The sequence below is a fragment of the Equus caballus genome, chromosome 18 (genome assembly GCF_041296265.1).
Source record: "Equus caballus isolate H_3958 breed thoroughbred chromosome 18, TB-T2T, whole genome shotgun sequence".
NCBI classification, from domain to species: domain Eukaryota; kingdom Metazoa; phylum Chordata; class Mammalia; order Perissodactyla; family Equidae; genus Equus; species Equus caballus.
In genome coordinates, this window is record NC_091701.1 from 46,057,897 (window position 1) to 46,079,627 (window position 21,731).

Here is a 21,731-nt window from a genome sequence, read left to right on the forward strand (position 1 = left end):
ATGTTTACAAACTGAAATAAATTGTGTTTAACTCCCCGATATTCATTCCACTCCGGACACCTCCTCCAAGCCCCTTGCCAATCATTCGTTAAGAAATAGGCATGTGGTCCAATTCTGGCCAACAAAAGGCAAGAGGTAGTCTGCCAACAGGATGCCTGTAAAATGTTTCTTCACTCCTAAGAAAGAGACGAAGGAGGAGACAGAATCCTCTGTCCTCTGGATCTTATTGCATCTAGTATGATACATGGCACTACTTCAGTCAACTCACAACCAGAAGAGATGCCATTCTGAGGGTAAAGCTGACACATTGAGGGTGGCAGATCACAGAGATGGATCTACCCCTGGGCTCTAGATGGATCGCTCAGCTCTTGGACCCAGACAACCTCTGCACTGCTTGTTATGTTCAATAAACATCAGTCTTGACTAAGACAATTTTAGACAGCTTTTCTAGTTAGTTGCAGCTGATACACCAAATAAATAAATACTCCTTGGTCAGTTCAAAGACTGGGCCAGTCCAGAAGCCAGCTTACAACAAGATTCTAACCACATATTTGGATGTCCTTTACCCCACACAAACAGGTGAGCTATGGATTCAATTACCAAATAAATATAATAAAATTCAAGTAAATACAATCCTGGGTAATTTACTAAGTACACAAGGTAAATGTCTCCCTTAAAAGAAAAAGAAATAAAAGCTGGGTTAGTCTCTTTTCCTTACACCAACAGTCTTTGCCATCATTCTACTCCCCGAGACCAACTCTGCCACGTCTCTGTCTAAGTGTTTGCCTCTTTGGAGGAACAAACTTGCAAGGAGGGAGGAAATCACTCTTCTGCCGTCTTTTTGTCCTGTTATAGCTGCCTTTATTAGCTAATAGAGATTTTAGTCTATTTTCCACAAACACAAATTTATACCCACTAGTAGTTTAGGTACCTTAGATAGTCACAGCACCTTTTTCCAGAAAAGCTCCAGGCCACTTCTGGGAATTATCTCATTTGTTCTTACACTATCCCTAGAAGAGACTCCGTGTTCTTATTCCAGTGAGCCACTCGACCACAAATCCTTGGCAGATATCTCATCCCTGATGAACTCTGATGTGGCTTGGCGTCAGCTTTCTTGTTCCATGATCTGTGTAGAAAGGGAACACAGGTGAAGTTAGTCCAGCATCTTTGGCATGTGGATTGAAGTGGGTGCTCTGACTCTGGGTTTTCGTACTTTGTTTACATATAGCCCTAGATCAAGAAAGCAGGATTGATGCGAAGCAGGTTATTTGACCCTTGTAAGCAGCGTGCCCTGGTGTGCTCAAGGAAGGATGGGGCCAGGAAGCACTGCCAGGATCCTGGGGTGCAGACGGGGGCCCTCCTTCCTTCTTTGGCAGCCTTGATTCAATTACTCTTTCTGAAGGCATGCTGGAGCTCCAGAGCATCTTCCTCTTCTTCACCTCCTACATCCTTCGCTTCTCTCCCCTCTTTAGCTCTCCCTTGTTTCTTTTCTTCAAATACCAGAAAGACCAAAGAGGTGGACCAGTGGAGACGTGGCCTGCATTGGTGTTGTGGGTCACTATTCTAGTTCCTTTTCAGCTCCTTCTCCTCTCCACCTAAAACCTCACTTGGTTGGCTGACTAAGATAAGATGTATTCAATGGCTTCCAGAGTAAATTTTAGACAAGCAGAGGTGAAAAACAAGCATGCTAACCCATGGCATAATATTAACCTAAATATAACAATTTGATGTTATACTCCTTTCACCTACAGCCATTAGCAATGGCTTAGCCCAGTTAAACCAATAATTATTTCAAATGACAATATATAGAATTTTAAAATCAGCAATTGATATTTAAAACAGTATTTACTTCAATTCACTTGTACAATGCTCATGAGCCAACTGGTCATGGATTCTCACCAATAAATCTCCTTTTACAATGTACTATGACCAAAAAAAAAAAAAAACCACCATTAAACCTCACCTTTCAATTCTATATATATAGTCTTTTAAAATCTTTGTCTCCAGACAAGAATGTACTCCTAAACCCCAATCTTTAATCTGTCATCAGCGTGATCTTTCCAAAACACATCTCCTCCCCTTATTAAAATTTGTCAGTGGCTCTCAGTGACTTATAGTTCCTTTAGCCAAGTGTGCAGGTGTCTTTATGATCTGGTCTCTGACTCTCCTCTCTTACTTTTCACTTGGTAGTAGTAGAAACCGGGCTCTGCTATTCGCTAGCTATGTGACATTGAACATGTTACCCAACCAATCTAATTTTTAGTTTCTCATCTGTTAATGGGGATTATAATACCCAGCAAAACAGGTTGGTGTTAGAATTAAATGAGATTTTATATATACATATATATTTGTATATATATTTGTACACACGTATGCATTTAAAGTCATTCATACAATAGCTGGTATAAAGTAGATTTTCCATAAAAGCTGGAGGTTTTAGTAAGATTAGAAGTAGCAATAATAGTATTATAGTTATCATTTTTCTGTAAAAAGACAACAACATTAATAATATTCATCAGACAGACCCATGCAACAGAGCTTGAAGCATTAAATTGTTAAATAAATTTATAGCCCTTCAATAAATGTTAGTTCCCTCTACTTTACAGCCACAAGCTTAATAAATGCTACTTCCCTTCTCTTCACAGCACACAAATAACTGGGTTTTAAACACCTTGGTCTTCAGCCCAACATATAATGAGCATGATCTTAAATAAATGTCAATTTAGATATAGTTCCAAAATACTTGTGGCCTTTGCTCGGGAACATGAGGTGAGCAGGGCTGAATATCAAAGAGGAACTAAGAAGTTAAGGAGGAGCAGGACAGTGGAGTTTGAGAAAGCATCCTGGAAGTTTCTGATTTGCTTGAGTCCTCTCTCTTCTCCCTATCCCTGTGAAAATCACTGATTCATGGATCAAAGAAAATGTGTCTCATGGCCTGGGCTCCAAACGGGAGAGATTTTTTCCAATCCCAAGTACCCAAGGGAAATAGCAGTGGTTTCTGCATATGGCCTCATGCTCCAGTTTAGGCCTCATACTTCAAGTTGCATTCTTTCTTAATAGGATCTCTATCTCACTCATTTTTAACAGCAGATCATGGCTTACAGAATAACCATAATATAAAACTGGACTATTTAAGTTAAGAAGACAATGAGGATTCTTTAAAGTAGTTCTGAACTTCAGTGAGCATAAGAACCACTTGGGCTCCTTGCTGAAGATGCAATTTCTGGGTTCAATCTCTGGAGATTCTGAAAAAGTTGGTCTGGGACAAGGTATTTTAAACAAGCTCCCTAAATGAATTTGGTGCTGGTGGCACATGGGTTACAATTTGAGAAGGCTGCTCTGGAGAAGAGTAGACCTTACCAGGAACATGAGATAGGTTCTATAATCAGTCAAGGCTGGAATTTAGCTCTAATGTTCCCAGTAGGTAAGAAAAAGTGGAAGCACACTGGATAACATGAATTTTCTTTTATTTTAGGAAAAAACAAAACAAAAACAATTTCTAAAAGCTGTGTATAAAAAGACAAACTTTCTCCAAGAACTAAACTGAGGGAAGACATTTTGCTTAGGACATGGTATGAGAGACACTAAGTAACATGCTTAACAGATGTCTTGAATTTAATTTCACAAAAGACCCATACAAGGTTTAATCAAATAAGTCTACTAATGACGAAAATTAGTTAAATTCAGTGAATTTAATTTTAAAGCTGATGAGATAAGATGGTTCAGAAACTTTACTTTCAGGGTATCTAATATGAGTATTGGACACACAGATCACCCAAAAATGGATAGCCTGCCTTTGAAATCATCTTAACAGAATTTCAGCATTTTGGACAGTAAGGAGAAGTTCTTTATGCCGCAAATGAAGACCTGGTAGCTCAAAGAGTATGCAGAGGCTTTACCCCGAAAAGTGTAGGTGTCACCAGCTGAGGAACCTTGGACGAAGTTGCTTTAATTTTATTTTTCTTAACACATTTCTATTTTACTATTAAAATTATTAGTTGTAATACTAATATCAACAATTGAATTTTCTAGAGACAATTGTTTATATTCGCTTTTGTGTTATTTTAGTTTATCCTGACAATTTATTTAACCTTTAAGATCTTCTAGTCCCCACAGCTGTTAAAATTTTTGTCTTACTCCATTGTTTTTAACCATCATTTTGCCTCTTTATTATCCTTTAATTACTTTTGGTCATTTATGCTATTTTATTTCCTTTCAATCCATTTTATCTTCCTTTATACCAACAACAGGATGTACCTGCTTCAGAATTTTCCAGATCAAAACCATTTCAGTCATGCATTAGGCTATAAAACTCTCGGGATTCAGTTAGCTCTTTGTGCAAGAGCTGAAGCAGGTCCAAAGCTGCTCAGAGGAACTCACAGACTTTGCCAGTAGGTCCCTGGGAGCATTTCCCCACGGAGAAAGGGCAACCTTCCATCCGGATGGGAACGCTGGTTGGCCCTTCAACGTCAGTAATAGTCCTAACCTACCAGCTGCTCATTTGGTTTTAAGACTTGAGGACCTTATCAAGGGGATAACTTCAAATGGCCAAATTACTAAGATATTACGAAGTGAAATACTGGAAGTCTGTCTAGGAAGCAAACCATACATCAGAAGCCTTTTTGGTGGTCCATGTTAACCTAAAATCTGGGATTTTTTCCTTGAAGTTATGTAATATTCATTCCTGCTCTTACTCTAAAACCGTTGAGCCTAGAAGGCTCAGCACTACATGTACATTCTCAAAGAGTAACTTCATTAATCCATAGTCTTTAACAGGTTTATCATACATTGTCTCCATTTTCCTTGTCTTCAAGTTCCTACTGCGCATGGATTAAAAAAAATAGTAAAATACTACTTTCCATCACTTTCTTATAAAGAGGTAGTATAAAATAAAAGTCAAATTCCTCTAAATACTTGATCTGAAAGATTTATTTGTTCTTAAGCATGAGTCTATGCTTCTTATAAACCATTTTTCTTAAGGACTATACTTAATTTTGTAACGAAAATAAATGTTAAAATTGAACTTGAAAGCCCAGTATCCTAAAATTAAAATGGATCGTTCGGGCCAGCTAGTTTCACCATTTGAGTTTATAAGCAGCAGTCCTTAAAATTTAGCATCAGACTCACCTGGAGGGCTTTTTGTTAAAACACAGAGTGCCAGGCCCCACCCCAGAGTTGCTAGTTCTATAGATATGGGTGAGGTCCCAAATTTGGCGTTTCTGTCAAGAACACATGGATGATGCTGATGCTGCTGGCCCAGGAATGGCCACTTTGGGTGACAATGACTGGCTTATAGAATCCAGAATTTCATGGTTTTTTGAAGTTAGAAACGTACATGCCAGTCATATCGCTCTCATTTTTATGATTTCTCAAAGATGACAATCATAGCTTCTTCAGTCTCATTTGTTCATTCATTTAGTGTCCTGTGGTATAAATCCTCTCAACCTGGAAACTTGAAATGATTTACGGCAGTTTCACAGAAGCCTGCAATAGCTTCCTATCTCCCTGCTTCCAGCCTGACTCCCATATAGCCTATTGTCCCCAGCAGTCAGTGATTTGGGGAAAATAGAAAGCAAATCATGTCATTCCTCTGCTCAGAAGCATCCAGGAGCTACCGAGAAACAAAGCCAAACTCCTTACAATTGCCTATAAGGCCTTATGATCCTAGCTGACCTCATCTCCTCGTGCTCACCTCCTCCCTCACTCCTTTCTAGCCAACTGGCTTCTGGCTGTCCTTTGCACCTGCCAAGCACACATATAGTGTTCCCCCTCTCAGCAATGCTCTTCCTCTAGATAGCAGAACGCCTAACTCCCTCATCTCCTTCAAGTCTCGACCAAAAGTTTACCTTCTCAAAGAGACCTACTGTGCTTCCTCTCCAGCTCCTTCCCCCACTGTAGTGTTTCCAAAGCACTTATCACCTTATTGTGTATGACATAATTTATTTATTTATAACATTTACTATTCATTTTCTGTCTTTCCTGGGTAGGACATAAGCCTCACAGGGGCTGGAATATTTGCCTTTTTGGTCACCAATGAATTGTGAGTGCTTAGAACGGTGCATGGCACATGGGAGGTGCTCAACATACGTTTTTTGAATAAATGAATAACTTTGGTTTCTCAAGAAGATTTGATAATTTTTATTTAGATTTACTATTTAGAAATTCAACCTCCAAGTACTCTTACAATAGAAAGTCCTCTACGGTATTTATGGCAGTACACTTTATAATAGCAAAATCTAGAAAAAACTGAAATGTCCACCAATAGGGGATTAGCTAAGTAAATAAAGTAACTTAGTTTTGCATTATACAGCCATTAGGATGATAAAACATAAAAGAATAATAAAAGCCAAATTCTCTGTATGTATATCTATAGGCATCATATTTCCTAATTATGTAGTACTATTTAATCTAGATCAAAATACGTACATTAAAATCCTGTTTACCTCAAAGATAATCGTACACATGTGTTAAGTTTACTAGACTCTTTTTTAAACAAAGCAAATTGAGGACTGAGTGCTTTACTCAAAGAATTCCCCGCTCCAAAATATCTTAGAGAAGTAGTAATAACAGTACTTGGGAACACTGATTAAGTACTTGCTGTGTGCCAGGCACTGATTATTAGCTCATTTCATCTTCCCAATAATCCGGTGAGAGAAATGTGACTATTGTCCTTATTTTGCAGATAAACAAACTATAAAATTCAGGGAGAATAAGTAACTTGTCCAAGGTCACATGGCTAGTAAATGGTGCCGCCAAATCCAGTGTGTTTTTTCTTTAGAAAAAGTAATCAAAGCCTCTCTCTCTAAAAATATTTTACCAATCTGCTTCTCCAGCTTCGTCTTACATTTTCTCCTACATGTATGCTCTTCTCTACTCGAACTGCTCTATTCACCACTCCCTGAAAGTCCTGAGTCTCTGGCCTCTGGCTTTCCAAAACATTCCCTCTGACTGAAACACCATTCACTACCAACCATCGCCTGTTAGAGTCCTATCTACACTCCAAGGCTCATTATGCCCAAATTCTGAGTCAGAAGCGATTTCGCCTTCCTCTGAACAACCAGAGCACACACATATTGTCTTTAAAATTCATAAAATAATTATAATATTCTGTTTTCTGTTGTTATTAAGGATGTGACGTATTGCTTCTACATTTACTATTACATTTTTTTGAGGCTGAGGATTTTCCTGACTACCTAACACAGTAAGCAGGACATTATTTGATATCTGTTGAATACAATTACCTGAAACAAATTATACAAATGCCCTGGCCATGTGGGAGCCACTGGCCACATATGAGTCGAGCACTTGAAAGGTGGCTGGTGCCAGATTTTGAAGTGATAATATTTTGGATAAATTGGCTTAAATAAACTATAATATTAATAACAATTTCACTTTTTTTTTGATGTTAGCTTCTAGAAAATTTCAAAGTACACACGTAGATCTCATTGTATTTCTGTTGGATGGTCCTGGTCTCGTATGTACTCTTCCCTACTCCTTCACCCCCTCCAAATGATTAAGCCCATAAACAAATGCATGAATTAAAAAAGGGAAAAATCCCATATTCTGAGAAGCTCTAAAAGGGAGGAGGCTTTCTCTGGATCAATAACATTTCTATTTTACTTGGTCAGATTGTTGTTTTTGTGCTTAAGTCATAGGATTTGGGACCAAGAAATACTACAGTGAAAAAGCTCCTTTGTCCATAAGCAAACATTCTGTGTGTGCTCAGGCACATGTGTTTCTGGAGCAGAAGCCGCATTTAAATCTGAATACAACAGAATTATAGGAGGCTTTCTATTTTGAAGTAAATAGAGAGCAAACAGCATTCTCAGACCAATAGCCGATCCTTGATCCACACTTCTACCCTAATATCAGTTTGGCATCAGCCATAAGAGAGAGCCCTCTGCGTTGCCCTCAGCCCCGTTTTTTCCTACTGCTTGCTGGTGCCGTGTGCTTTAGGCAGCTTCTTTCCAGGCAACCACAGACTGTTTACTGACTGTAATCAAAATGACAGCGCACTGTTTTCACAACTGAGTGTTAAGAGTCGATTGCCTTTTTCACTTGGCAACCTCAGGGAACTTGAGAACTGGGATCTTGAGGTACAACTTGGCGTTGTTACTTCAAGATGGAGGTGCTTACTTCCTTCTCCACGTGTTACCTGCGCTCCTTTGAGATTTAAAATACTAAGGATTGAAATGTGTCTAACCTGGAGCAGAGAGGTTGTAATCACTACCTTCCGATCAGCGGGAGCACAGGCTGATTTAGGTGGGGCTGAAGATCAGCTGTCACGTGATTCTTCACTAGCCCGAACCCAGCCACGTGAGAGGCCTTCTCCACTAAGCATGCCCCACAAATAAATGGATGCTCTGGAATCTGAGCATCCTGAGGCAGTGCCGCAGAAGGCAGTGTAACATAATGGAAAAGTATTCCCTGCCTCATCTTTTTAGAAACAAGATTTAATGAAAAGATAAGGAAGAGAGGAAGGAAACCAGGAGGGAAATGAAACCTGCAATTCAGGTAACCTGTCTTCCAGACTTGTCTTTGCCATCACTTGCTGTGACATACTGAACACTCAACATCTTAGGTTTCAGTGTCCACATCTGGAAAAAAGAGGGAGAGGAGGGAAAGTGGCTAGTTCATTTGTAGTGCCTCTGTCACCTCTAAAACTCTAGTTTCAGGGTACAGACTCTGGGACTCTATACTGTGCTGTGTACTCCAACATTCATCCCTTCTGAGAGAATGATCTGAGGGGACGGCAATAGCCTTACTCTCTAAACAACAAGGATCATTGAATGCTGGACTAATCATGTATCTGAGGTAGGTTGTGCTATGCTTATTAGAGGCCATCTTCATATTCAGGATACTTTAATGAACTAGGTGCTTGCTAAATTTAAACTGTGTTTTTTGTTGAATCAATGCTATAAATGCCTTGAACAGAGCATGGCTGGAAGGTTGGTTGCTGAAATGAACTACCCCTCAAATCCTTTGTAACTCTAGATATTCAATTTTGTATACATGATTTCTTCATGATGTGGTAATATCGAAAATCTTCTCATCTGAGAAATTCTATGCAAATAGCAGTTTTAAAAAATGGCAAAACTTTGTCTAGTTTTCAGTGAAATATGACAAGTCACTTGGTTAAATCCCCCCAAAATAGGGCCTTTTGAAGTAAAGAAAAGATAAAAATATCATTCCTAGGATCTGAATTCAGGACCCAGAGTCGGTGCTTTTCCTTCAGCCACTGAGCACATCATTGGCACCAAAATAGAGCAAGGGCCTGTGGGCACTGCCCTGATTTAGGTGTCGATGATGCCACTTACTGCAGTGAGGACACACAGTGAAAGGTCTCTGGATGTAAAGGCAGGAGGAATGCTGTTCAGTGCTCAGTTCTTTTGAGGCTAAAGGAGAGCCAGAATGCCACAGGTAAGAGAAAATTACATGTGACGCAAAATTTTATTTCAGACAGGGATTGCAGCAACCAAACTGCTAAGGAGAGCCAAGACGGGCACGGCCTGTCTGTTTGGCCCTTGCTAGGATGGAGGATCCAGCAAGTGAGACACTGGCTAACGAGAGCAGCAATCAGGCGGAGAAGCGTAAGAAGAGCTGACAGGAGAAGTTGCTAGGAAGGATGGAACTGGAATTTTTGGCGTTCCTACAGCGTTCCAGATGTGCCACCTGACCTGTCTCCTCAAGGACATGGATAATTCAGGATTCTGATTAAATTGCCTGTGCTAAAGTGGGCATCCAATTCACTCATTCTTCAAGTATCCTCCCTTTTAAAATATTAATAGACTTTATTTTTTTAGAGCAGTTCTAGGTTTACAAAAAAAAAAAATGATTGGAAAGTACAAAGAGTTCCCACATCGTGTGTCATTTTCTCTTAATTATTTAGTTTCCAAATTTTTCATTCGGGAAGAAATTAAGAGAATGAATAGAAAATACTTCATCATGCATCAAATTCTCCAAATTTAGCCTTCGTGGGGAATATGGATTGTTGAAAAACAGTGTATTATTTTATGATTAAACTGGTCTCATGAAGTGTTGTCTGAAATGTGGCACGACTATAGTGCATTTAACGGATATTTAAAAGAAATGTGTTTTACAATGACTCAGGATAATCTGAAGACACAGAGAAAACATGTCTGACAAATACATAAAAGAGAGGTCACTATTATGGCTTTGGTGGTGTATCAACTCTTTTATGTTAATTTGCATAGATCTGCGTCATGATCTGGATGTGCTCTGCCACTTTTTATTAACTCCTAAGCATTACACTTTCCCTTTGCAAAATGTACTAAATGCTTTTGAATAACAAGTTGGAATGCTTTTTCCCAAAAATTCACGTCAGTTCTCACAGTCGTCACCGTGTTGGAGGTGGGAATGGTTATATCAACAATAATTATTTTACTCTCTGAATAATTTAAGGTGACTCTTCTTCAGAAAACATTTCTTTTCTGATTCAGGCTTTCATTCTTATTGGTATTTTACTGGTTTGTTATTTATCTTTTCATTGTAAGCTACCCAAGTACTTTGTGTATAAAAGTAGGGTGTAATTTTTTTTAAGAAAATGATCCAATCCCAGTTTGAAAACCCAAGCACTGTTTCACTGACATCCATCATAAATTCAGCCTCAAACATAGTATTGTGTTTTTTTCTGTTTATCATAGAAGCACCAGCCTCCTGCTTCAAAACATGGATATTCTCATCCTGAGATTTAACAGGTCTTTTCTATATGGTGATAACTTCACTGACCAGATTGACAGAATGGTAGAGGTCGTGAAGAAAGCATAGTTAAGCAGTGATATGAACGGATGTTTCTCTAGAGGAAAGGCTTTAGGATATAATCTGCTCTGAAAGCCTCAGAGGATTGTTTTATTAAAGGCTACCACAGTCTTCTCCCCAGCTGCAGGAAACCAACATGGAAAAGCCACTGTAGTGTTAACCAGCAAATGTCTCCTTAAAGAGTTGAAAAAGCTGACTCACTTTAGTAATAGAATTCCTTTTAAGACATGCAATTCATTATTAATTCCACTTAGCTATTAGATTAATTCGTTTCTTTCTCAGAAACACAACTTTCTGAAAATACATTTTTAAATGCACTTTGGGTTTAAAACATTTGTCGGTTTGCAGATCTACCTTTCTTCTAAATCTGCCACAGTGGTAGTTACAAAATTAGAAATCAATGTTTGATTTCCAGTTGAATGACCTGGACATTTAAAGAGTATCTTTCAATAGACACTCTTATTTGATTATTTAAGACTTAATTTTCAAAGGAGCAATTTCTAAGGTACAGAATAAAAAGGAGGCGAATCTCTGGTTGTACAAACTGAAGTTCGTGGATGCTTATTTCCCAGTGTGCACAGTTGTTTGTATTGTTAGTTTGCAAACTATACCATAACCAGCAGCTGGACCAACTTTCAAATAGAAGTAAGGGTAGGAAATTAACAATTTGAAATATAAAACTGCTTAAACATATAGACTAAATACCAGCTTGTTCAACCAAGAGGGAAATGGACACAAATGTATTTTTTGTCATTTTCTTAAGTACTTTCATAGTCTCTTTACTTAACACACGCCCACTCATTAGCATTTTCAACATTTTGAAATTATTTTGAAAGTGATGTCTCAGCTATCTTTCCCTTGTCTAGTTAAGCTTTCATTAGCTTCTCATTTTTCTCTGCCTTCGTCTAGTTAATTGGTTCTCAAACCTGGCTGCTATTTGAACTATACTTGCAGGGCGTTTGAACAAACACTGATACCCAGGTCAGCCCCAGAAAATCTAATTGGATTGGTCTAAGGTGGAGCCAAGCATTGCTCTTTTTTAAGCTTCCCCTGATTCCAATGTGCAGCCAGAGCTGTGGGCCACTCTCTGAATAAGCTCATCATGTTTATCCTTTTCCTATTTTCTCTCAGAATGTTTGCATATTTATATCCCTTCAACCATTTTTTTTTTCCCTAAGAGTGAGGTTTTAAAAATCTTTTTTTCTTTTTCATTTCTCATTTTGCCTTTTCTTTCTGATTTTCCATTTACTGGCCAAGAAGTTCTTATTCCAGGCACATGTATTTGATTTCTATTCTTATCTAATTCTACCAAGTTTTTATGTCCATGAAAGAGAATGCAATATGATTGGGAATTACACTTTGTTCTTCCAATGCTAATATAATAAGATACTTTAAATTTTGATATGAATATATACAGATTGATAGTAGAGCCTAATACAGTTGTTAAAAACTAATATTAAGAATGGATTCACTTGAACTGTAATCATTATTGGCTATGATTAAAGATAACTTATTAAGGTATTTTAGAACTTTGAGACTATATGGGACTTAAGGACATGCCGATATCTTATTAATAATATTTTTACCTTTTCACAACTGAAGGACATATGTTTACCCTATGTTTTAAGCTTGAAAAGCAAATGTTAATAGTTTCAGAACAGGAAGTGGAAATGTTACACACCACACCAACTAGCATATCATTAAAAAGATATCCACAGCAAGAGAAGTGTTAATAGCAACAAAAAAGGGGAAAAAAAGGATCTATGATGATAATTAGTTTGGTGATGTAAATATCAGCTGGAAAAACAAACATGTGGGACGTAATTCATAGACTCTTCAAGGATTTGAAAGGTTGAGCCTGCGGTAGTAGACAAGAAATCTGAGTGTCAGTGTGGCTGTGGCCCTAAATATACTCAAGCCATTTCCTCTCCATGAGATTTGTTTTCTCTCACTGGTAAAAATCCTGGTTGGATTGGCAAAAGGAAAAAACCTGGCCAAAAATCTCATGGCCATATCCTGCCTATAGGTATGTTTTGTTGGATCTATTCAGTACTGCAAATAATTTAAAATAGGTGACAACATTGAACAAGAGGGAGATTTCTAACAACAATCTGAATTTTCAGCTTCTTTGGAGAAATTGTTTGTTTAACAATCTCCTAGCCCCAAGGAGGAGCCTCCCCTCTTTAGAAATGGCATGGCAGGTTGAGTTCCTTAGTCCCAAACTGACTGGCTTCACTCATTCTTCTTATTCGCTTTGCCCATTGTAGAAATTTGGGTTTGTTTCCTGGAGAATTAATTTTTAAGGTCTTTTCCAACCCTGATAGAAGTTCCATGAAAAGAAAATGCTCTAAATACTTTGTGTAGGCAGAACAAAATAACTTATAAAGAGAAAAATAATGTCACAAACAAAAACACCAAGGACACAGGGAAACTAATAAACAGGCGACTCGTTCTCAAATAGAGGCTTAAGCCCATAAAACATGTCCTATTAAGCCTTATGCAAGAATATTTTGGGTTCTAGGTCAGAAGCACAATGTCACTTAGCAATAAGAACTGGAATTTAGTGAATTTTTCCAGTTCAAGCTTTTAGGAAAGGAAAAGGACAAAATGTTCCTTCCGTCCAACCTAAGTAAGAATAAAGTATATTCTGATTTTAGGAGATTAAAATTCCCAAAAGTGAACTTCTTGGCAGAAAATGGCCAAGGTTATTTAAAGAGTGACTTCCCATCATTGAATTCACCCATTGAATAAAACAATATTAAACCACCGTTTAATTATTTAAGGACCATCATTTCTTTCACTTTGATCCAGGACAGAGCTTAATCACATGAAGGGCTTCCTATATGCAGTCTCCAAAAGGATGAAGACCTAATTCAATTATTACAGAAATAACTCCAGACTTTTAAAAGGTTTCTCTGAACTAAAATAACCCCTGAGAATTCCCTTGTACAACCTCATACAACCTAGCATATATTTATATGCGGTGTATTTGTGCACAATTCTTATATTTAATATTGTAAACCTACTTATAAGTTACTTCGCAGTTGTTCTCTATTCATACATCTTGGGCAAAAACTTTTTTTAAACTTTTTTCTGTAAGGTCTTTTATCACTTGAAATCCTGGAGAAAAGAGGTGGAGTATTAAAAAAAATCAATAAATTAACACTGGGCACATTAAAACTTGTGGTATCCAGTTGAGTAGGTATTTATATAAATTTTAAAGAATTCTTCTACTGTGGCTAATTATATGTCTGGGTATAGATTCCAATTTCAAATACTCAGAGCTGGTGCCTGTCAGGCAGTTCATAGGACAAAGCACGTCTTTGCTTAGCAAGGGAGCAAGATTTTCTTTATTGCTGTATTATTGAGTAAACTAAAATTAACACCATTCTGCTCTGAAATAGGTGTCTACACTTGTTATATCTCATTAAAATATGTCCAAAGAATGCATTAACTTTAGAGTGAAAAATATCATCAGATAAAGCTGAACTAAAAAAATAGCTTCCCAATTGAAGATAAAGATGTGAACTTATAATCCAAAGCAACAATACAGTTGGCTTTTAGTCTTCCCAAATTTTATAACTACCTCAAAGAACAATCTACCTTAAGAAGTAGTAGTTCAGATATCAGGTTCTATATAGAAATCCTGTTCAAATTGCTTACTGGGTAAAACTTAAATGGAAGCAAAGATCATTTAAAAACTGAAATTAATCAAAATTTAAAAATAGATCCTGAAAGTATAGAAGTATACTGTTAATATCTTGAATTATATTTCAAGGTTAGGTGGGTGACTAATTCTCATAGTTTTGGAAAACTGATAAAATAATCATCAATATTACTGTGGAATGAATAATGTATTTTTAGATGAGAGGTGAAACATTAATTCCCAACCTTCAGTGAGTTCACAGTGTTCCTATATATGAATGATAATGAGAAAAAAGTAATCTGCACAGCCACCCATGCAAAGAAATTTCACTATCTAGTCATATGCTCATTCTTTGGTGAAAAAGAAAAGCATTTGTCTTTATACGCTCATACTTATTGATGCTTTCAGTTAACTTCAAGCATAAAAATAAGGAATCACAAGAGCTGGGAGTGACCTAGAGTCAAGGGAGGTAGACCAGCCACAAATCCAAGCAAAGCATTGTCTAGTTGAGAAACCTTACCCTAGTATCTTTAAGCCTCCCAAACTCTCAGCCATCTCAGATCTGTCTAATCATGAGCCCATTAAGTCATCTTGGCTGTCATGAAGATGAAACTGACAGTGCAGTTACTTGAGTCAGTTTAAAGCGGCCCAGGGTGGTTGAAGGGAAGGATTAGGAGGCCTGCGGTGCTCAAAGGACATCCCTGCTCTAGCTCCCGACGATCCCAGTAGCACACAGCTGTCAAGAGCGCGAAGCCACATGTAGAGAAAATCTTTGGAGGGAAGCAAGAATTTTGCAGGATATCAACAGTTTCATCAGGCACACTTGGCCTTTCCACCTTTTATTGTGCCATTAACAGGATTTAAGTAGTAGAGAGTTTGTGAGTTGATCACATAATCAACACATGCAAGTCATTTCTGGGATTTAGGCTCTGTAATTTGATGATCATAGTAGAAGTCATTTGATATTTAAATGTGGTTCTTGGTGAAACCTAGATTTTCTTTGTGAATCTTCATAGAGGCCTTTTGCCTAATAGACATATCTTATTAAGGCACAAGTGAAATAAAATCCCTTACCCCTATTTTGCTAAAAAGAAGAAAGCCTTTGAAGTGGAGTCCATGATAATATATCACTGGGTAAAAGAATGGTCTTCTAGAAGGTGTTATGAGAGTTCTAAAAAGTCTCCAGGAGATGCCCAGGATGCTAGCACTAATTCATATTATTATAAGGAACACATTTTGTTGTTCTTTCTGCAAGGGCATTCTTTCCAAGATGAGAATTATTCACTTTTCAACTACAGAATTCCTGGTACTTTTTTCTACTCTTCCTGGTATGGTGAAAGATATTATATCATTATCACCAATAATAAAAGTAATACCTGTCCTTTTGGTGGGGGTTAGGGGGCAGAGGAGGAGAGAAGGGGGCCACTTAATCACGTTCCAGGATATATAATAAGCACGGAACAAAGATTATTTTATTTACACAATCCCGCAACTTAAGCATTATCATTCCTGTGATTATGATTCCTAGACTATGTAATAAAGGCTCAGAAAGTTTAAATACTTTGTCAAGTAATAGTGGAGGTAGGATTCAATCTTCCAGCCCTTGCTCTTAACCACTTTTCCATATTGTTTCTTAGTCATTACCACCATAGAAGGAACTGACCAACGACCTTTGAAACAACTCTATTCCTCTGTTTCTCTATCCCCATGTTTAGCGCACCATTAATGGTAATACACAACTCAGTAAGAGTCAAAGATGTATCAGATTACAGTCAAACTGAGAAATCAATTGGTGAAAATCCAGATAAATTAGAATCATAGAATTTTGAAAATGAAAGTGTCCTTATGCATCTTTGATTCCAATTCTCATCTGTTACAGGCAAGGAAAACGCACTCCAGTGATAAACTTGGTGTCTTTTCTGAGGTGACAAAGCTCATTAGTAGCAGAACTTAAACCAGAAACCAAGACTTCCAGCTCAGTATTCAACCTCGTTATCTCTACCACACTGATAAATTAGTGTTATTCTTGACCTTACAAATGAAGTCACTGTTACAGTCTTCTTAAGAATAAGATACTCACTTACTTGATATATCATTTAATCAAAGCAGGTTTGATTTCTGAAAATTTTCAAAGAGCACTCTTGTGAAGAATACTGTGTACGTTTGTTCTTCACATTGTGACTACATGTGTAGAGAAGTAACTAAGAGATTACTACAACTATATCCAAATAAAATAGCTGACATTCAGGACCAAAATACAAGCATCCATTCATAAATGTAAAACAGCTCAATCACACCAGCTCTCGTGTTTACACAGAAGAAAGTTACTCACATTCAGTCACCTGTAGAGAAGCATGGAGTGTACAATACACTCAGTAGTCAATTAACAGCCATTTCTGGGAACGCTTTTCAAAGAAACAGTTTTCTTTATATCCTATGGTAGGAGGTCTTCTGAAATATACATGACCCAGGGCTTTTCTCTGAGGCAACCACTATTTTGTATGTTTTTAGGGGGAGTATTATTGCTACTCAATGTAAAATATTAAGTGAGAAATCAGTATTTTTACTCTATCATTAGAAATTACAATTGCTTTGAGAGCAAAGGCCTCAAGTTCTATTTTTACGCCCTTTTGACCAGTACTGACTGGGAACCCAGGTTAAAATCAGAGGTCTTTATTTCACATAGGACACACACATATTGCAATGATTGTGATGAAATTCTTCCATGGAAATTCCTACAAGCACTTATGCCTTTATCTTTGTCCTCATATGCTACATTACACCACCTGTTGTATTAAAAAAAAACCTTTATGATATTTAAAACCCTCCTTTCAGTTAATGCCTATAGATTTTCTGTCAATAATTTCTTATTCCATATGTGATTGCTGATTGAATGAAGCATTTATGGTTTTGCTATAAAATATTTTAAAGAAAACTACAGAAAATATAGATTATAGATAAAATAAATAATTGGGTTTTGGGTCAAGTGGTTCTCCTTGCTTATTAACAACAGTACTAATAACAACCAGTTTTTACATCTACACAGAAAAATATAAACAGAAATGTATCAAGCTTATGAGACAATTCATTAAGAAGATATAATACTCTTTAAGTCAATAAATTAAGAGGTAAATATTTAATTTTAAAATGACCATATTAAAATATAAAAGAAATAATACATTTTGGAGCTTATAAGGATCATTTTAGTATTAGAGGGTTAAGCCTCTTTTTAATGGTTAGTATTGGTGATCTTCTTTCCTCTATGAGAATAGATTATTTTAGAGGAAAATGATAATGTGTTTCAAACAGCCAAACACCTCTGTATTGTTATCACTCCCTATACTCATGGCTTCTCCAGAGCTGTGAAATAAAAGACTACAGCACAAGAATGATAGCTCCAATTTCAATATACATTTACATTTTAAAAATACTACACACACTGGACATTTAAATAGATGACGTACAGCCACGAAATCCATTAAGTTAGCTTTGTGTAATAAAAAATATTTTCTCTGAATACAATGAATCACAACCATCTGCATGTTTCAAAAACACGAGATCAGTAATGCCTAGTCTGTACCATAAGTCACCATTTCTAGACAGAAGCTCTATTTCCTTTGAGAGATAAAGGAATAGTAAGCAGTTTACATGTCAAAGGATGCCTTTGGTTCTTGTAATTTACATGAAAAGAACATGAGGTTCACAATAGCAGCATGAAGAAGATTTTAAAATAAGAAAAATGATCTCAGGCTAGATTCTATGGTGCAGATAATTAAACATTTTGCCAGCTTACCTGCTAAAACAGAGCCTTATGGATCACAGCATAACAAAGACCCGCATCAAAGATGGTCAGAGTGTAACGTGCCTTCGTCTGCAGTTGTTCAGATTTTTGGCCACAAGGGTTTACAAATTAATTACAATGTTTTTTCCTTTGCTTTCTCTGTGGACAAGAAAACAAAGAGACCTTTCCAGAATCCTCTCTGCTTATGCCTCCGCTTCCTGTTCTGAGATTCACTCTATGGTACCCAACATATATCAGAAAACAGCTTTGAGAAAGAAAAAAAAAAAAGGCTGACAGCGCTCAACGTGGTACCGCCATCTACTGGCAGACACACAAAATTGAACAAAGGGAAAAACATCCTCATTATTCTTTATCCTAAAGTAAAATGTAACTCAGCCGCTGCATATGAGTATCTACGAAGAGACTCTTGCATACTCAACTATTTGCATCTCACTAACATTTTTTTCTAAATTTTATAAATTTACAAAGTTGATTTACTCATAAACTACTACAATTTAAAAAACCGATGAATTTCTGTTTGAAAATTGTTTTTAGGTTACCTTACACCCTACATGTAGAGTTTTGCAAAATCTCTCTGTAGCCTGCTCTAGTCTTCTGAAAACTTTTTTTTCTCACAGAATGAATTGTTTTCCACGTGAGTAATCTGATTCCTTAAAAAATAGTATTTACGAGAAATAATATCTGAATGTGGAAGAGTATTCTAAGCTCCAGTGAAGTCTATCTAATTTAGATCTGTGGATTGTTTTGGTGTGTGTATATGACACAAGAAACAGTTGAAATTCATCTTATGTGAGATAATTCAAATCAATGATTATATATTACTATATCTATGTCTGTAAAATACTTTTAAAAATATTGTTTATAAGGACGTTGAAGCACACAATACGTAAGCAAAATGAAAATGGCTGTTATCAGTTTATTAAGAGAGATTTCTTAGCTAATCAAAGTGCTATTCATTTCATTTGACTTTTCATATTTACTTTGGAGCAAACAACTATAATTATTTTAGTTTATCATTAATTAATTAAGTACATTCATATTGATGGAACACAATATATGTCAGGCACAATATTAGCTTTGAAAAGACAAAGATAAAAATACACAGCGCCTGTCACCAAGGAGCTTACATGTAATGAAGAGAGACAAATCTAGCAGATAACCGTATTTTCAAACCATGTACTAAAGCAGTGTTATTTATTTAGCTTTTCATTCCAGCTTCCATTTTGCATAATGGCAGAAAAATAAATCTAATCAGCTCCAGATAGGCTGAATCACTTGAGGTTCTTCCCAGTGATTTCAGGTTTACACTAAACCAGTGCAGTTTTTCTCTTCCCTCCCCCCTTCTCCTGGGGGCTAAGTCCAGGGATGCATACACATAAGGAGAAAGCAGACTATGACCCCCAACCTCCCACTTTTCTATGTGATCATCCAACGAGGCGGAGAATCCTGTAGAATCCTTAGGCGTCATCATTCCTCCACACGAACATCTACAAATGTGTTCACATTCCTGTCTGGCCCCAGAAGCCTCATCCGTCCAGTTTTGTGTGGCAGCATTCCCTCTTCATGACCATTAGTACCCTCAGGTTTTGTCAGCTCTTCCTCTCAGGTGACTTTGGTTCCTGTCCTTAGGGGAAGAGGGAAGAGAAACGTGTAGCAGCTTTCCAGGGTCACTGAGGGCTGGTATTGGCTGACATAAGTCCCACGGCCCCGATATCCCACATCACCATCTCTTTTCTACTATTTCTATCCCATGGAGTGTAAGGTGCTTGCGGGCCTCAGTCAAGTAAGGCACAATCTCTGCTACACTGGAATATTCCAACTTCTCATCTTTCTACTTTTTCAGCTAATTCTAGGCAGGCAAGCTATGTAGGGGGCCCTTATCAGAGACTCCTGTTGGCTTGGGCTCCCTTGCTTTCTCACAAACCTTCTTTCCAGTCCCCAAAGTATTTTGCTTGGACAGCTTCCTTCTGTGCTGCTAGTCAACTGGCTCTACAAGTTTTCCTCTCAAATCTTTCTGTCTTATACCTGAAGTCTTAGTTTGCTAGGGCCGCTGTAACAAAGTCCCACACTGAGTGGCTCTGATCAACAGAAATGTACTATTTCCCAGTTCTGGAGGTTAGGAGTCCTAAATCAAGGTGTCAGCAGGGCCACGCTCCTTCGGAAACCCGTAGGGGAGGGATCCTTCCTTCTCTCAGCTTCTGGAAGCTCAGACAGTCCTTGGGCTTGTGATGGTATAGCTCCAATCTCTGTCTCCATCTTTCCGTGGCGTTCTCCCTGCATCTCTTCACATCATCTTCCCTCTTATATGCCCGTCTCTGTGCCCAAAGTTCCCTTTTTTTTTTTTTAAGATTTTATTTTTTTTCTTTTTTCTCCCCAAAGCCCCCCGGTACATAGTTGTATATTCTTCGTTGTGAGTCCTTCTAGTTGTGGCATGTGGGACACTGCCTCAGCGTGGTTTGATGAGCAGTGCCATGTCCGCGCCCAGGATTCGAACCAACGAAACACTGGGTCGCCTGCAGTGGAGTGCATTAACTTAACCACTCGGCCACGGGGCCAGCCCCGCCAAAGTTCCCTTTTTTATAAGGACACCAGTCATTTTGGATTAGGGTTCACCCTAATGACTTCACTTTAACTTCATTCCCTCTGTAAAGACTACTTCCAAATAAGGACATATTCTGAGGTACTGGGGATTAGGACTTTGACATATCTTTTTTGTAAGGAGCAAACACAATTCAACTCATAACACTTAGACTGAAACCTTTTAAATTTAAAACACAAGAATCTGATGATTGTTTTATCTGTTTCCTATGGCAATTCCACTTAGGAAATAATAGCCTTGGTATCTAGCCAGAATTTGAGGGGAGTGGCTGGAAGAGCCTAAGGTAATAGCAAAGAAATTCGATAACAACAACAATAACAAAAACCAACATTTATTCAGTACAATGTGCCAGACATCGTTCTAAGCACTTTGTGTATATTCATTTAACCCTCGCCTATAAAAGGTGTTATTATACACATTTTACAGATGAAGCATGAAATATGGAGGGAAGTAAAAACACATCAGTTAATACTTCACGTATCATCGACCACACAAGCAGTTATAATTGAGTAAGATAACTGTTATGATACAAATATGTACCGAGTACTGGAGGAGCATAAAAGACATAAGCATCCACTGATTTAGACCACTGCTACTCACACATTTAATGAAAACTCGTGACTTTTTATGTTTCATTGAATATGTTTTCTGTCATGAAACATTTCTATTTTCCAGTTACTTTTACTTTATTTGTCTAGTCACGGCTAAATTATTCATGCTCACCACTATTTGATTAAATGTTCATTAACTGTGCCAGTCCCTAGCATTCCATACTAATTTCTCCACTAGAAATAACGCTTAAAAGTATATTCATTCTAATGTCCACTTCTGGGTATCCATATACTCAAAAAATTTCCTGGTAGTGTTTTCTGAGGAACTGATTTTTTAGGTGATTCTAGGCTATG

General features: G+C 37.5%; 1 protein-coding gene across 11 annotated transcripts in view; it reads right to left on the minus strand.

Annotated features, from left to right (window-relative positions):
• SCN3A (sodium voltage-gated channel alpha subunit 3) overlaps nucleotides 1-18,529 on the minus strand; it is a 115,762-nt gene extending 97,233 nt beyond the window's left edge. For 6 of the 11 annotated variants that reach the window (XM_023623057.2, XM_070241973.1, XM_023623054.2 and 3 more), the window contains exons 1-2: nucleotides 18,219-18,529; nucleotides 932-1,126 (exon numbers count right to left, since the gene is read on the minus strand). The gene's annotated coding sequence lies outside the window, so the exon portion shown is untranslated. The remainder of the gene's footprint in view (nucleotides 1-931; nucleotides 1,127-18,218) is intronic. The other 5 variants (XM_070241976.1, XM_070241977.1, XM_070241975.1 and 2 more) reach the window with 3 other exon arrangements.
• Between the last annotated feature and the right edge of the window lie 3,202 nt (nucleotides 18,530-21,731).